General features: G+C 46.1%; 1 protein-coding gene across 3 annotated transcripts in view; it reads left to right on the top strand.

Moving 5' to 3' along the window:
* The first annotated feature begins 7205 nt into the window (after nt 1–7205).
* TNC (tenascin C) overlaps nt 7206–15716 on the top strand; it is a 94454-nt gene continuing 85943 nt past the window's right edge. For 2 of the 3 annotated variants that reach the window (XM_065879283.1, XM_065879284.1), the window contains exon 1: nt 7232–7420. The gene's annotated coding sequence lies outside the window, so the exon portion shown is untranslated. Of the gene's footprint in view, nt 7421–15716 lie in introns of all 3 variants that reach the window. The other variant, XM_065879281.1, reaches the window with a different exon arrangement.

Here is a 15716-nt window from a genome sequence, read left to right as displayed (position 1 = left end):
AATTTACTTACAAAACAGAAACAGACTCACAGACTTAGAGCACAAACTTATGATTACGGGGGGTGGGGGGAAGGGTGGGAGGAAGAGATGGTTAGGGAGTTTGGGATTGACATGTACACACTGCTATATTCGTAATGGATAACCAACAAGGACCTACTGTATAGTACAGGGAACTCTGCTCAATATTATGTAACAACCTAAATGGGAAAAGAGTTTGAAAAAGAAATGTATATGTATGAAAGAATCACTTTGCTGTAGACCTGAAACTATCACAACATTTTTAATCAACTATATGCCAATATAAAAGAAAAATTAAATTAGAAAAAAAGAAAGTATTCTAGAATCTAGTGAGATAGAGTTACCATTTTTAAGCCCCTGTTATGCACAAGGCAGGCCCATTTAGCCCTTGTTATCAGTTTCCTACGGCTGCTTTAACAAATCACCACAAACTTAGTGGCTTAAAACAACAGAAGTTTTTTCTCTTACAGTTCTGGAGGGAAGAGTCTGAAATTAGTTTTATTCAGCTAAAATCAACTTGTCCACAGGGCTGGGTCCTTCTGGAGGCTCCAGGGAAGAATCTGTTCCTTGCCTCTTTTAAAGTCTGGTAATGGCCAGCATTCCTTGGCTTGTGGCCACATCACTTCAATTTCTGTTCCCTGGTCACATTGCCTTTTCCTCTCCTGTAAGCAAATCTCCCTCTGCCTACTCTTATAAGGTCGCTTGTGATTGCATCCAGGATAATCTCCTTGTGTCATAATCCTTAAATTATATCTGAGAAGTCCCTTTTGCCGTATAAGGTAACGTTCACTGGTTCTGGGAAATTAGGGTATGGCTATCTCGGGGGAGCCATTATTCAACCTACTACAGTCCTGTCGGCTCTATGAAGGGAGTACCCTCACTCTCATTTTACAGTCAAAGACACAGATGGGGCTCATAGGAGTTAAGGAATTTGAAACATTTCACACACTAGTAAATGGCAGAGCGGGGATTAAACCTAAGTCTGTCTATTTTCCAGTCACAGGCTTCTTATTTTATACCACTGTACCCAAAATACAGTCAGGGAGGAAGAATTTTTCTCTCCCCTTCCAGGTCCTTCTGGCTGCTCTAAGAATTAAATTGACATGAGGCAGATTAACAAGAGAAAATCAAACAACTTTTAACAACATGTATACATGGCAGAGACCCAGAGAAACCGAGTAACTCTCCAAATGGCTGACACCCTCACCTTAAATACCATCTTCCTCTAAAGACAAACGAGCATGTTGGAGTAGCTGGGACTTGAAAGGGGAAAAAGGAAATTCATATGGAAATGGAAAAGCAAATGTTTGGTAAACAAATGTTTGTTGGGCCTCAGCAGAGACAATGGGACAGAAAGTAGACTGATCTCTAGGCCCTGCTCAAGTTTCCTTCACCACCCTGCCTAACCTGTATTCTTTGCAGATACCTCTCCTGATAGCTCTCTTCTAGGACAGGCCTTTTACCTAAATTCTTTAAGCAGCTAAGGCATAGGTAAAATGAAAGAATTCTTGAGTCTTTTGGGCCTCGATTGTTTTCAGCTCAAAATAATCTCTATGACAAAGTTTGGGGATGGCAAACTTTGCTCCCCTACAAGACTAATAACACAAGACTATAAATGGTTTCCGTGGTGGAAACCAAAGAGCCCAGTATTTTGCACATGGAGACTTCTGCCAAACCATGCCTTGGCTCTGTGACTTTAAGCAAGTCCCTTGATCTCTTCTCACCTGTGTATGGGGGGAAGCTTAGGTATGACGACTGAAATAATGGCACTGCTTTGTAACTGTTACTAGAAATATAAGTGAGTATATTTGCCATCAGTCCTGCCATTGGAAGGCTGTGGGGTAGGGAAGGAGTACAGGTGAGACTGCTCCGTCAGGACCAAGACCAGCCCAGGGGAACTCCCCAGGGAGGAAAGTGATTCCCATACCTCTGTGATGGCTGTACATCAACCTCTAGGCCCTCCTGGGGGAGCTTCTAGCTCTGAGGCAAGCAATACCATCCCCCCGACTCTGACTAGGGGAGAATTTTCAAGCACCACCTGAAGACACAGAATGTGTAAAGACTTGGAAACGATGGGAGAACAGGACCCTTAAAGCCAGCTGTTGATTGCATGTGCACAGCAGGATGGAGGGGGATCCATGAAAGATGTTTAAGTAAACAGAGTAACCAGTACACTCAGTTTGGTCAACCTGGGAATCCCAAGGCCTGTAACAAAAGGTGCTATCCCTTTGGGGAATTGGGTGAGTAAATCAGGGATAACAATAAACACTCTAATCATCTAATAAATCATTTCAAGGAAGTTTTATGGTTTCCCTAAATTCTGCCACAGATCACATGCCATTCTAAAAATCATGATATGCAGGAACGATATTAAAAATAATTAACTAGTGGCATGGCATAGGCGCCAACAATAAACGGACGCTGGCTCTAAATAGATCTGTTAGTAAGCACTTGAAAAGTGACAGTGCCTACCCTCAAAGCGTTCATGGCCTAATGAGCTAAAAAGACAATTATACAGTATGCTAAAAATAAAAAAAGGAAGTCTGGATGAGCATGGCTGAGGTGCCCTTCTCTCTGAATGTAAGGTTATGGAAACTGTCTTAGAAGTAAATCTTGAAAAATAATACAGGAACTTGCCATGAGGATAAAGTCCAGGGAGGGTTATTCTAGGGACTGGGAAGGTACAAAGGCTTAGAGGCCTCTAAATTATTCTTTTGATTTTTTTACTTAGCATTTTTAAGTTGCTAAGATCCTTATTTTGTAACCAGTCCACCAAGAGCCAGAGAAGAGAAGAGATTTGCTCATTTTGTAACCAGTCCACCAAGGAATCGCTCATTTTGTAACCAGTCCACCAAGAGCCAGAGAAGAGAAGAGATTTGCCCAAAGTCACACGGTAAGTTATGCATCCTCAGGACTCAAACCTACTGTAAACCAAAGTTCTTTCCACTTTTCCACATCGACCAGAGAGCCTACTTATTGGTTGATTCACCCTATTCCAGCTGGCAGGGAAGCTCTCCTCTATCTTGCCACTCATTCAATGACCAATGATGTCTTTGAGCTTTTTTGTCCTTTGCTGTCTAAGGAGAAGTGAGAAGAGATGGAGAAGAAGAGTACTGAACAAAGCCTTGCAGACAGCAAGTCGGGGAAACTTGACCCTAAACAAATCCATCTAACTGAATGACTAGCCCACTGTGTTGGACCCGAGCTCCTTCATTGCTTTGGGAGAGATTTCTGGCAAATACAGAGTCACATGGGACTTTTGGATGGGAGTTAGCACACTAGATGAATCCCAAGAAGAGAAGGAAGAGGTTGGGAGCGGTGGGTAAGCAAGGGGGGTGGGGTGGAAATCAAGGGGTCCCGTGGGAAGTAAATGCTAGACTTCTCAAAGACATGGGCGCTCAGCTTCCTCCGATAGTGCCAGTCCTGGCCGATATTCTACTCCCTGGCTGATCTATCTCGGGAAAGAAAAAAAAGCGTTGCATCTAACAGACCTTCAAGGTAATGAGAATGATCTCACCTGAGGTGAGCCTCCACACTCCCTCGGGCCTCCAAACCATGCCCTCCACTGGCAACCCGTGAATGAGGATAGCAAACGAACAACAACAAAATCGGGCTTTGGCCGAGAACTCCGTGCAGAGGTGGAGTTTGCCAGAGTTCACTCTGCCCTCTCACCTTCCTGCTGAGTTGGAAGGTCTGGAGTTGTGGAAGGGCTGAGGGGCTGGTTTTGGTCATGTTTACTGGTGTGCGCGCAGGCTGCTGTGATGAATGCAAGTGAGTCAGAGGATCTCAGGACTTAATGCAGGTTACAGAGGGAATACACAGCTTCGGGAAAAAGTGTTTACCGTACTGAGCAGAGGGCCACCATAAGACACCTGATGCCGAGAGGTGCAGCCTCTGCCAGACAGGAGGATGAATGGGTATTGATTCCATAAGCGTCCTCCGCTGTAATGTCTAATGTGGTTTGGTTGCTCAGTTCTGACCTTGATGACCATCTTCATGGAAAGCAGCCGAGGTGGCCTCCTTGGGTAAGTCATTTCTCTTCCCTGGGCCCCCTCTCCTCACCTGTGAAATGGATGTGTTGGGGAATCTAGTTTCCCCCTTACGTTCTAAGGGTGAAAAAAGAAGAGTTTAATTATAAAGCACAGCATGTCAAACGTTCACTTGTTCCTTCATTGCTTCTTTCATTCAATAAACATTTACTGAGCTCCTACAATACCCAAGGCTCTGTGCTAGGCAAGGAAAAGCAGGGGTGATCACTGCCCTCTGGAGGCCTAGCATGTAGGAAGAAAAACGAGACATACATATAATTATACCATGTAGAGGCAATGAATGTCCTAACAGAGTTACAACATGCATGGAAGCATTTCTTGCGGAAGACATCTAGGAAGCAACATGGTGAAGTTAGATCAGAATTGGATGCCAAGTGGATGTGAGAAGCTGGAGGTGAGGATTCTAGGTAGAGTACGGCGTTAGCAAAGGTTCAGGTATTTGGAGAGCACAAGGTGTATGCAGACCCATTTGCCTGGATGGGAGGCTGAAAAAAGTCCAGAGATAGATGAAAATAAGTGCCTTATCTGGGCCCCTCTTACTTAAAAGCCAAGGTATGGCTTAAGATGCCACATAGGTTTTGGAGAAAACTCCTTTTACAAGTAGCCTCTGCTAAAAATACACAAATAAAGCTAATCGTCTCTGGAATATACTTCTTCTTTTTTTTTTTTTTTCAAGAATGGTAACATTTTAATTAATTTATTTATTTTTATATTTATTTTTGGCTGTGTTGGGTCTTCGTTTCTGTGCGAGGGCTTTCTCTAGTTGTGGCGAGCGGGGACCACTCTTCATCGCGGTGCGCGGGCCTCTCATATCGCAGCCTCTTTTGTTGCGGAGCACAGGTTCCAGACGCGCAGGCTCAGTAGTTGTGGCTCACGGGCCCAGTTGCTCCGCGGCATGTGGGATCCTCCCGGACCGGGGTTCGAACCCGTGTCCCCCGCATTGGCAGGCGGATTCTCAACCACTGCACCACCGGGGAAGCCTGGAATATACTTCTATGATAGTTAACTTAATGCTTAATAATATTCTTGTTTGTTTGTTCCACTGGCCTGTTTCCTGCCTTGAGGGCCAGCCTGGTCATATTTGGCTTTGTTTTCCCTGTGATTGGCTAAGCCACTTGTAGTAGGAATGCTACAAGGATGGGGGGCTGGGTTTGGGAGGTTCCCAGAAGAAGCCGTATGTTATCACCCAGCTTTCTAGCACGTGCTCTTATTCCATTTAAATATACATACGACTGCAAATATGTATTGATTATGCATTATATGTAAATGTAGTCTATATGTCATATGACATGTATAATATACTATTCTAATATTTCTATTCCCTAACCCAGGAGATAAACTCAGTAGACTTTGAGAAGCCAAGAGACATGGAAGCACTCACTACTGGTAAAAAGACACGGACGGCCTCATGCTACTACAATATGCGTTAGCTAAAACACAGAGTTAAAAACTTCCAAAACAACCAACATTTGAATCAGCCAAAATCGTTGAAAAGTTCAAATGAACTGTCTTATGACATGACTATCTATGGGCTTTCTTGTTGTCTGGGACGGTCACTTAAGCAGAGAATCCTAGGATACTGGGGCCAGAGAGACCATAGGGATGACCTAATCTTGTCCCCCTTTTTTCAGATTGGGGAACTGAGGCCCACAGCAATAATAATAAGTATGGGGGTGATATCATTCAGTACTGAAAATAGGCAGATAATTGAAACCTCTGTTATTCATACCTGATTTTTTTAAAAATCAAGGATCTCTGAATTAGCTCTGTGGAACAAGGAAACATATCTTCCATGTACAAATATGGCAGTGGTTTTTACACAAGCAGTGTTACAATCCAACAGGGCATAAAACATTGTTTAAATATCATCTTACAATGTTCCTGGGCAGTAATGTGTAATAGAAAGAACTGTGAAGCCCAGTGTTGTCATTTAAATGCTCCCCAGGTGTATTCCCTCAGTGAGGTTCCATTACTTCTCTGAATTTCAGTTTCTTCGTCTGTAAAAAGGGGACAGCACATGTGCCTATCACACTTTCTGGTTGTGAGGATGTAATGAAATAACGTCTATAAAGTACCTTGGGTGGCATCTAATATAGACTTAATAAAGGAGGGTCCAGCGGTAGCTACAGGTTACATGATGCCTCATTTCCCTCCAGGATCCCAAAAAGTACTAAGTGCTGTGACAAGCTCAAGCGTGGGTGCCCTGGCCTGGCCTCTTCCCCCGCTCCCTCCCATGCCTGTGTGTGCCCTGAGGATACCCAATGCATGCTAACCACCAAACTCACCGATGACTCAGAGCTTGGAAAGAAGCCACAGCAGGCTGGAGAGCAAAGGCTTATGTTTCAAAGATTAACTTGTTACTTTTTTTTCTTATGGTGGGCACCTTTCAGCATTGAGAAGAAACCTTGGAGACCTTTCTTTAGGAGACGCAGCTTAGAAGACAGGACCAGGCACAGGGCATGTTCAGTGTCAAAAAGCTGCTCCCCTGTAGTGCACCGGGGTTGGGACAATACCGCCTCCAGGCAGCTGGACAGGACCGTGGCTGTCTCCCCAAAAGAGACTCCGGACTGATCTGTGTTCCCAGTGCTCTTCCCACCTGCTGAGAACTAATCCCTTATCTCTCTGCTGGCCCTGAGGAACCCCAAACACCCCAGGCTTCCGAAAGGCTTTATCTCCTCTTTCCAGGAATTCGGCTCAGCCCCTCTGCTCTCTCCGAGGTGCCACCGAGCAGCTGCTGCCCAGCGCCCAGGCAGGCTAGCCCCCGGTCTCGTTTCCACGTTTCCAGCCTGCCTGGTGAGAGAGCCAGAGCTGCTGATTCTTCTCCCTCTCGCTCCCTGGGCTTCTGTCTCACAGTTAGAAAAACCAAACCGTTTGCGTTTGCGGAGCAAAGCAAAAATCCCACTTTACTAACAGCTGCTCCCAGCCAGGGGCAGGAGGCGAGGGGAGAGGGAATTCCTACTTTTGCAGTAAATTGTATGCAAATAAGTTCTTTTCCTGGCAGAGAGCAGGGAGTGAGTGCGTCTTTCATGAGCTAACCCTGTTCCGCTGGGAGGGCTGTTCCTTTAATTCACCAACTGAAAAAGTGGGAAAGGATGTCTGGAGGCGAGGCGTCCCATTACAGAGGAAGGAGCTGGCTATATAAGCCAGCCAAAGCTGGCCGCACTGGCCACAGCCTGCCTACTGTCACAAGCTCTCCCGCGCGCGCAGACACACACCCCCGCCTGTCCACACAAAGACAGCAGGCTCGGGGTGACACTGGGGCAGCGCACCGGGAGCCCCGCTGCTCACATCCAGGTACTTATTCCATGGAGCTGGTTCACTCAAGGATCTAGGTCTTTCCTAACTCCAAAAAGGTAAGTCTGTTTCATCCCATTTCCAAAGATGTGATACAGTGTTTGCATTTCCGGGACCAAATAGGTTGTGGTGTCCTAATTCTGAAACTTTTGCTTTATCTTGGCTGCTGGCAAAATGGGGTATTTGCTTTGATCGGATGCACCTTGACTTGTTTTCTACTTGCCCCCTTCCAGTCTTGTAGATTTCTGTCTGCTTGTTTTAGTTCTATGAATAGTTCCACGTGCAAGGAACTTTTTAGGAAGTTTTTATCTCTGTCCTTCTTCTGAGGGAAAGTAAGAATTTACTCTTAACTCCCTACCTGGCTGATTCACCTGTGAATATTTTTGTTTGAGGGTTAAGGAAGTAGAGTTTGAAAGTGGAGTTTGCTCATGGCCTTACTTTGGGGTGGGTTGGGGGAGACTGATAGACGATGGTAGAAGAACAATAAAATTTTACATCTCAACAGCCTTTACCTTACAGTTTACAAAGGGTTGTGTATCCATCCTTGTGTTCCCCAATATCCACCTTGTAGTCAGACATGGAAAGGGATGAGGGCTGGGGGACAGAACAGAGAAGGTAACTCCTAGGGCCAGGTGGAAAAGTGCAGACTAGGAGACGGGAGTGGTGGACACGCTTCTGGTCTGAAGGGCCGGGGGACTCCCCATGGATGCCTCCTGATTCATTGATCCCTGGGCTGGGTACCTGGGCATGTTTGGGGTGCTAGAGCCAGCAGTACCCCGTATTTTTCTAGAATCACCTCTCCTTCCTCATCTCTCATCGCAGAAAGCCCTGAGAAACAATTGCCTCTAGGGATGGGAAGCACACCTCCCCTGGCCGACGGTGGAAGGAACGCAGGGGTTTCTTGTTCCCAGCCGTGCTGTAAGGGGATTAGGAACTTGGGTTTTGAGGCCAGGGATCCTTTTAGTGTCCCCATCACCACCACACATGTGACCCTGATGAAAATATGTGACCTCTTCGAGCCTCAGTTTTCACTTCTCTAAAATGGGGACAATAACTGCTGTTGTCATTATGAGAACACGAAATATAAAGAGATTGGAAGAGCGAGGGCTCAAGAACTGGAAGTCTGGGTAGTCGCTGTCATTGCCCCAAACTGCTACCACTTTGGAAGTTAAAAGAGGCACTTAGCCAATCTTGGATTGTTTCTTCTGTGTTCCTCAGCCCCCATACCCCCGCTCCCTGTCTTTTTATCTCACCAGGTCTGAGGGCATCTCACTATCTGGCAGGTCAGATTTTTGGCTGTATTTTACAAGCTGGAGGTTATGTCAGCACAGGTTGTGAGAAAAGGGAGAAGCCTGGGTTGGATGTACATGTTTGAGTTTGGGCAGTTGCAGATTCTGAAGCTGTCGGCTATAAAGTGCCATGCTGCCGGGGGACTCTGTGGAAATGCGTTCCGTCCACAGGGAGAGCTGGACAGGGAGCCCCATTTGAAGAATGAATGCCTCTTTTTCATGTTTTCCTGGACCCTTTCCCCCCTTTTTATGGAGTTTTCCCATATATGCTTTAGAAATAAAACCTGCTGCCCACCCCAGCCAGCTTCCTGCTTCGTCCTGCAGTGTGGCAAGGCCAACTCAGGAGTGGGGAGAGCTTTGTTCGGGGCTTTTGAAAGCTGTGAAATGTTCGCTAGCCTTGTGTGCATCCAGCCCTCGGAAGGAGATGGAAGTGAGTGTGCTCTGAACCTGTGCGTTGCAGGGAGGTGATGGCATTTGGGGAAAGAAAGTGAATATGAATATTCTCTGATTTGCTCAAACCATGTGAATTGGAAAAGGATTGAGGGGGGGGTTGCCAAACTCTACAGTTGTTAAAGATTATTTTTTTCTATGCTTTGCAAAACCCAGCTTCCTTATCTCGTCTCCCAGTAACTGCCTCCCCCGCCCAAAGTGACCAACTTTCCAGCCGGCAGCTTTGTCACCCATATAAAGAGGACGACCATCTATAGCTCATAGGGTGCTTGTGACCCTCAAGTGAGATAATACGTATATCAAACTTCGCACAGAACCTGGCACTTAGTAGGAGCTCAATAAATGGAGATTTTCCTTGGTTTTCCTGCTTATCCATTTACTAGGACTTATCCAAGATTAATGTTCTAAGACAGTGGTTTTCAAAGTTACTTTTAGCAGTGGAAATATTCATTAAGTGAAATGGAAATGAATTGGCAAGACCCTAATATATGGCAGGTAAATGTGGGCCCGATTTGATTGAAGCAGGGGCTGGAGGGTTCTAAAACTCACCCCACGGCTCTCAGCCTCTGGGACATTTCCCCAGAATCCTGAACACACAAAACACAGTTAAAAATCATGAAGCCAGGTGGTGTGCGTTCAGGCTGCAATTCTGCGCTTTGACAAGGATTGGTGCCCCCTCCATGTCCAGTGGAAGTCCGAGCAATTTCCCAAGTAGTACGGTAGACAGGCATATACGTGGGGAGTTTAAAATGCTTGGCAAAGGATGATTCTTTTAATTAATTGTAATGATAGCAATAGACAAATCATACGGAGAACCCACGCTCTAAATCTCTGTATACCTCATCTTACTAAATAGCCACAGGTCTCTGAGAAAGGGACCGTACCTATCTGACAAAGGCTGAAGAGCAGAGAGAATGAGTAACAGAACTCAGAGGGATGGAGCCGGTTTTCAGACCCAGGTCCCCGTGACCCCCAAATCAGGGCCCATTCCGCCACGCTCCTTCTGAACGCTGCCGCTTTTTGAACTGCCTTTAGAAGGGAAGAAAACGTTCTTTCTGACTAAATCCGCCCCTCCAGCCAGACTGTGGCCACCCATAAATGCAGCGGTAGCCTGATCATATAACCAGAATGGAATTTGGAAAGGGAATTCAAGCTGTCGGAATGAAAAACATATCCCCCTTAATCTTACCCTTTCTAATGCTCACAATGGTCTATGAACACCTATTCTCTCCTTCCCCCCTGGATTTCTACAAATAGCCATGTTTTCTTATAGGAAAAAATATCCAGCTGGCTTAATACATAAGTCATGCTGTAGTCACGGCAGTTTGAAATGCAGGGAGCAGGGAACAAACGTTTAGCTGATTCAATACACGACCCCTCTGTGATGATAACACACACACACACACACACACACACACACACACACTCGAAATAGTTAACGTGGAAGGTTAACTACATATCACATATGTGATAGGATGGTTTGCCTATGGTTTCTCATCAAATTCTCACTCTCACACTGCAAGTTATAAATTACTAGCCCCATTTTATGGCCAGAGAAATCAAGGCCCAAGGAGGTGAAATGATGCGTCTGAGGATTTCCATAAGAGGGAAGCAGAGTTGGCTTTGAACACAAACTTGTGGACCAAAACCCTACTCTTCTTTCCCTCATGCTGCACCGTCTCCTGATGTCAAGCTGGGCGGACCTCTGTGGGACCTTGAACGATGTCTTTCGGTGGCTGGCCGAGATGGCAGAGAAGCCCTCAGCAGGCATCGCTGTCTACTGATTTTGCAGAATAGCCCTGCGTGTATCACTTTTCATGGTGCTCAGAAAAGGTCAGCTCATGGTGGCAAAATTCTCTGCCTGGAAACAGAAACGTTCAAATTTCAAGCCCCGAGAGAGAGAAGAATGACACTAGAGGCAACAGTCAGGTCATTATCGCTGAGTTTCATTCCACACTTGGCCAAGCTTGACAGGTGGGAGCTCTGACTGGGAAAGCAGGGCTGTACCTGTGCCTGCACCCTCTCTGAGAGCCAGGTGAACGGAGCATCTGGTTTTAAAAGAGCTGATTGGGAGATAAATTGAAATCAGTGTGCCCAGCCTCGGGGCAGTGAATCCCAGGATGGCCAGGAAATGGTTGTAAGCTCTGAGTCACAAGTCCCCCTGGGCTATGGTTCAATCACTTCTCACTTTAACATCACAGGGAATCCCCTTGAATTTAATCCCAGGCTAGTACGAACACCTTCAACATGTGGGAGACATTAGATGAAGGCTCCTTTCCAAGAAGGAAACCCCTCCAAACTCCTGCAAACTATAGGCAATAATTCCATCCGAGACAAAGAGCGGTGGCCTTACCTACCATAAGGGGTTCTACACACCCTATGACCTTCTCAGCAGAGGAGAAAAGCCTATGCGCCTACCTGATTCTAACCCTAGTGACCAGACTACTTTTTTCAGTTATGCCCTGAAGCCTTGTTCTGTTTCCTCCTCTGTTGTCTCACTTTTCCTGCCTCTCCTTAACTTTAGCAACAACCTAAGTTCAATACTTCATCACTCCCTTTGACCCTCCATCACGAAAGAAAATTCAAATGCCCACATTGAAAGCAGATTGTGAATGGAAGATCCCTTCCATGTGTATTTTTAGTCTATTTGTGAGTGAAAATGAAAAAAAATCATTTCATGCCAAGTTGTCTCAGATTTCTTTTTGAAATATCCTGAAATTCACAGGCCCTTAATTATGCAGCCATGGTAACTCAAATAGCTTTGGTTGGTCCTTGAACTTCCCCTATGTCAACAGCCAGAGATATTTCATAAACTCTGAAAGTAGACAGCTTGTTTCAGAATTAACCACTGACCAACTCTTACCCTGGAGGAGGTGAGTTGGCTGCTACTGAATTCTACGTGAACGTGTCTAAAACGTTTTTCAGGGAGGGGCTGATGGCAATAACTAATATTTACTGAGTACTCTACAGGCATTATGCCATTTAATCAGCAACAATTGCTTCTAGCAAGTGTAACTGTCCCCCGAATTCAAACCTAGGGGACCTAGGGCTGGAAAAGTTTAAGTAGCTTCCCCAAGGCCGCTCAGAGGGTGACTGCCGGAGCCAGAACTCAAACCCACTTCCAAGTCCTGAGCAAGTGCTTATGACCGTCACACTCCACACTGAAATTCTGTTCATCTCTGACAACAGACGGGGCTGGACAGAGCAGAGCCCAGAAAGAGTCAGGGGAGGCGTGTCTTTCAGACCTTAGTGTTATCTCCAGCAGGTGGCCACTGCAGCTCTCTCCAACTTGCTCCTTCAGGGCCCACTTCCTGCAGAAACTGTAATTAAATAAGTAGTGTATGATTTCAAGTGTACTATGTTTCCCCTACTGGGCTGGAAGCTGCAGGAGGGTGAAGCCCTCCTGCCAGCCTGAGACGTGAAGCATGGACGCACACATAAGCAAGTGCTTGCCCTGCAGATGGGCATACACACCCCTCTGACAGTTCCTGCATAGGCTCTGTGCTTCCCCCCACTGACCTCGGCACATCATAACTGCGCTGACGATGTACTCCCCTGCCCCACCTGACTGTACGCCATTGAGGCCAAGATCATCAGTGAGGCAGGAACCCTGTGTGCTGGAGCTCATTCTCCCCAGAGGTTAGCTACCTGCTGGCAGGTATCAGGTCCTCAGAAAGGTATTGTTGAAGAAACTCTGCTGTCCTAACGGAAATGAACAATAGCGCAACACCGCTTGGCTTCTGAACTGTGTCCTATGGTGAATGAAGCATTTTCACGTGCCAGATTTTTTTTTTTTTTTTTTTTTTTTGCAGTACGCAGGCCTCTCACTGTCGCGGCCTCTCCCGTTGCAGAGCACAGGCTCCGGACGCACAGGCTCAGTGGCCATGGCTCACGGGCCCAACCGCTCCGCGGCATGTGGGATCTTCCCGGACTGGGGCACGAACCCGTGTCCCCTGCATCGGCAGGCAGACTCTCAACCACTGCGCCACCAGGGAAGCCCCCCAGATAGTTTTAATAAAGCAGGGTTCTAATGAATTTATAAATGTATAAAATAACTTTTCTGTGCATCACTCTCAGATTTTCCCAGCAACCAAATATTATTTCACAGTTAAGTAAACTGAGGCCACAAAAGGTTGTCACTTGCACAAAGCAGAAAGTGGTGGTATTGGGATTCCTCTCCAGGCACTCCCAAAATTGCCTAACTCCCAGAACTGTACTTCTTCTACTGTGTCATTGGGTATTCAGGTATTATTCCCATTTTCCAGATGAGAATAGAGGTAGCAGGCTACTTGCTAGAGGAAGAGTCACATTTTTAAAGGGTGGTTCAGTAGAGAGGGTGATGCTTAATACAAATACGAGAATTGCCAGTGATAGACACTAGGCAAGGGGATACTTTGGAGAGCTTAAATTTAACTACCCAGGGATGTGTTCCAGGTAAAATATTTGGTAGGAAGAAAAAAAGATGGCAGACTGAACATTGAGTGCAAGTCAGTATATTTTGGTTGAAAGCTCTGTGCCTACGGATGCCACCCAGGGAAAGCCTGGCTAATAGCAGTGCCCTGGGGAACTCTGCTAGGCACTTCATGCAATATGCACACGCGTAACCTCACTGCAGAAGCGACACACCACAGCCAGCGCAACAGAACCTAGAGCAGCACTGAACTCCCTGTCAGCCAGAGACCCTCAGGAACACTGCGCCCAGGGTAGGCACCCAGATACAAAACAACAACAACAATAATAAAGCCCATGAGTACAACCAGATGAGGAAGCCATGACTTTCCACCTAGGGAACAGACAGTCCAGTAGAGGCAAATACCTAAGCAGCTCCCCCTGCTGGGGAGGTGGCTCATGGTGGGCAGAGACACCTTTAGTGCTGCCCCCAAGCAAGGGGCCTGCTCTCCGAGGCACTTATGTCCTGGGTCCTGGGATGGTCACACAGAGGTAGCTCTATGCGGAGATGTCACAGAAGAATGCTCCAATTTATAGGTAGGCTGTTTAAAAAAAATTCCCTTCAACCCATAGAATGTTGAAACTGAAAGGGCTCATTGGTAACCTCCAAGCCCAGGGCTTGGAGACTAGACTTAAAAGGCTCTTCCGAGATATTAGGGGGCTGCCGTGGAGAAATGGGGAGGCCAAGCACTCAACCTCATTTCAACTAAAGCCCCTCCTCTTTTATCTGTTTTATGCACTAAGCCTCCTCGTGAAATATCATTTGATGAAAGAGTTCTGCGGCCAAAAAAAAAAAAAAAAAGTTTTGGAAACCTCTGGCCTAGTTTATCTTCCCTCATTTTAAAGACGGTGAAACGGAGACACAGAGAAGGGAAAAAAAAAGTCCTTCTAAGATCTCATGCCATTTGGCAACAGGGTCAGCACTGAGTCCTAGGTCTTCTCTTGTGCTCTTAAAAGATGGGGGCAGTGTAAAAAATATCAGAGTTAATACATTCTTTAGAAAGGAAAAATTAGCAGATTTTTATTCTCTGAACAGCTTTAGCACACATGAACTGAGCCAAGGAGTCCTCTGTATTAGCGATCTATCGTTGCACAACAAATTCCCACAAAACTTGGATCATTTAGAACAACACACATTAATTACCCTACAGTTTCTGTAGGTCAGGATTCTGAGCACAGCTTAGATGGATGTCCTGCTTCATGTTCTCTCATGAGGCTACAGTCACAGAGTTGGCCAGGATTGGGGTCTCATCTGAAGGCTCAACAGGGGAATGATTAGCTTCCAAGCTCACTTGTGTGGTTGTTGGCTGGATTCAATTCCTTGCTGGCTGTTGGCCTGAGGCCACCCTCAGTTTATTGCCACATAGGCCTCTCCAACATAGCCATTTGCTTCATCAAAGCCAGAGAGAGAGAGAGAGAGAGAGAGAGAGCTTGCAAACAAGACAGATATCACAATCTTGAGTAGCCTGATGGTGGATGTGACATCCCATTACCTTAGCCATATTCTATTGGGAAGAAGCAAGCCTCTGAGCCATCCCACACTCAAGGAGAAGGAATTACACAAAGATGTGACCATCAGGAGGTAGGATCGGTGGCGCCAATCTTAGAATTTGCCTGCCATTGCCTCCAGCACTCCACTGTCATGGATTCTGACAACTTCTTATCAATCAGTTCATCCAACCCAACTGCACTCGTATTGATTAGCAGTTGGTACTTATGGAAACCACTAGGGTGGACTGTGTCTTATTTAAGCTTCCTATCCATTTATGAGGTGGAGCCAGGTATCTTGCATTAGATGTCATAGTTCACTGGGGAGCCATGATTCCTCTTGAATATAACCCCAGAGTAGGATCTTCCAAGGCAATGACTTCAAATGTATTTTATTCAAGGACAAGACAATTCAAAGGGGCCAAAACTGAAACTCACCCATTGTTCCTCCCTCCACAACCTATTCCTCTCTTAGCAGATATTATAATGAAGACGACGCTCTAGGATTAATTCCCTCTCCTTTTCCAACTTTTGGTTACTACCTCATCATACACCAAACCTGCTGACTCTACTGCCTTGACAAGTAAAACAGTTCACTGCCTCTCACCCTCCCTATCATCAGGCTAGTTCAGGCTGCGGCGTCTCACAGATGGACCACTGCAACAGTTTCCCCACTACT

The sequence above is a fragment of the Phocoena phocoena genome, chromosome 6, assembly GCF_963924675.1.
Source record: "Phocoena phocoena chromosome 6, mPhoPho1.1, whole genome shotgun sequence".
In the NCBI taxonomy this organism is placed as follows: domain Eukaryota; kingdom Metazoa; phylum Chordata; class Mammalia; order Artiodactyla; family Phocoenidae; genus Phocoena; species Phocoena phocoena.
Note: the sequence above shows the minus strand (reverse complement) of the source record. Positions and strands in the feature narration are given on the sequence as shown.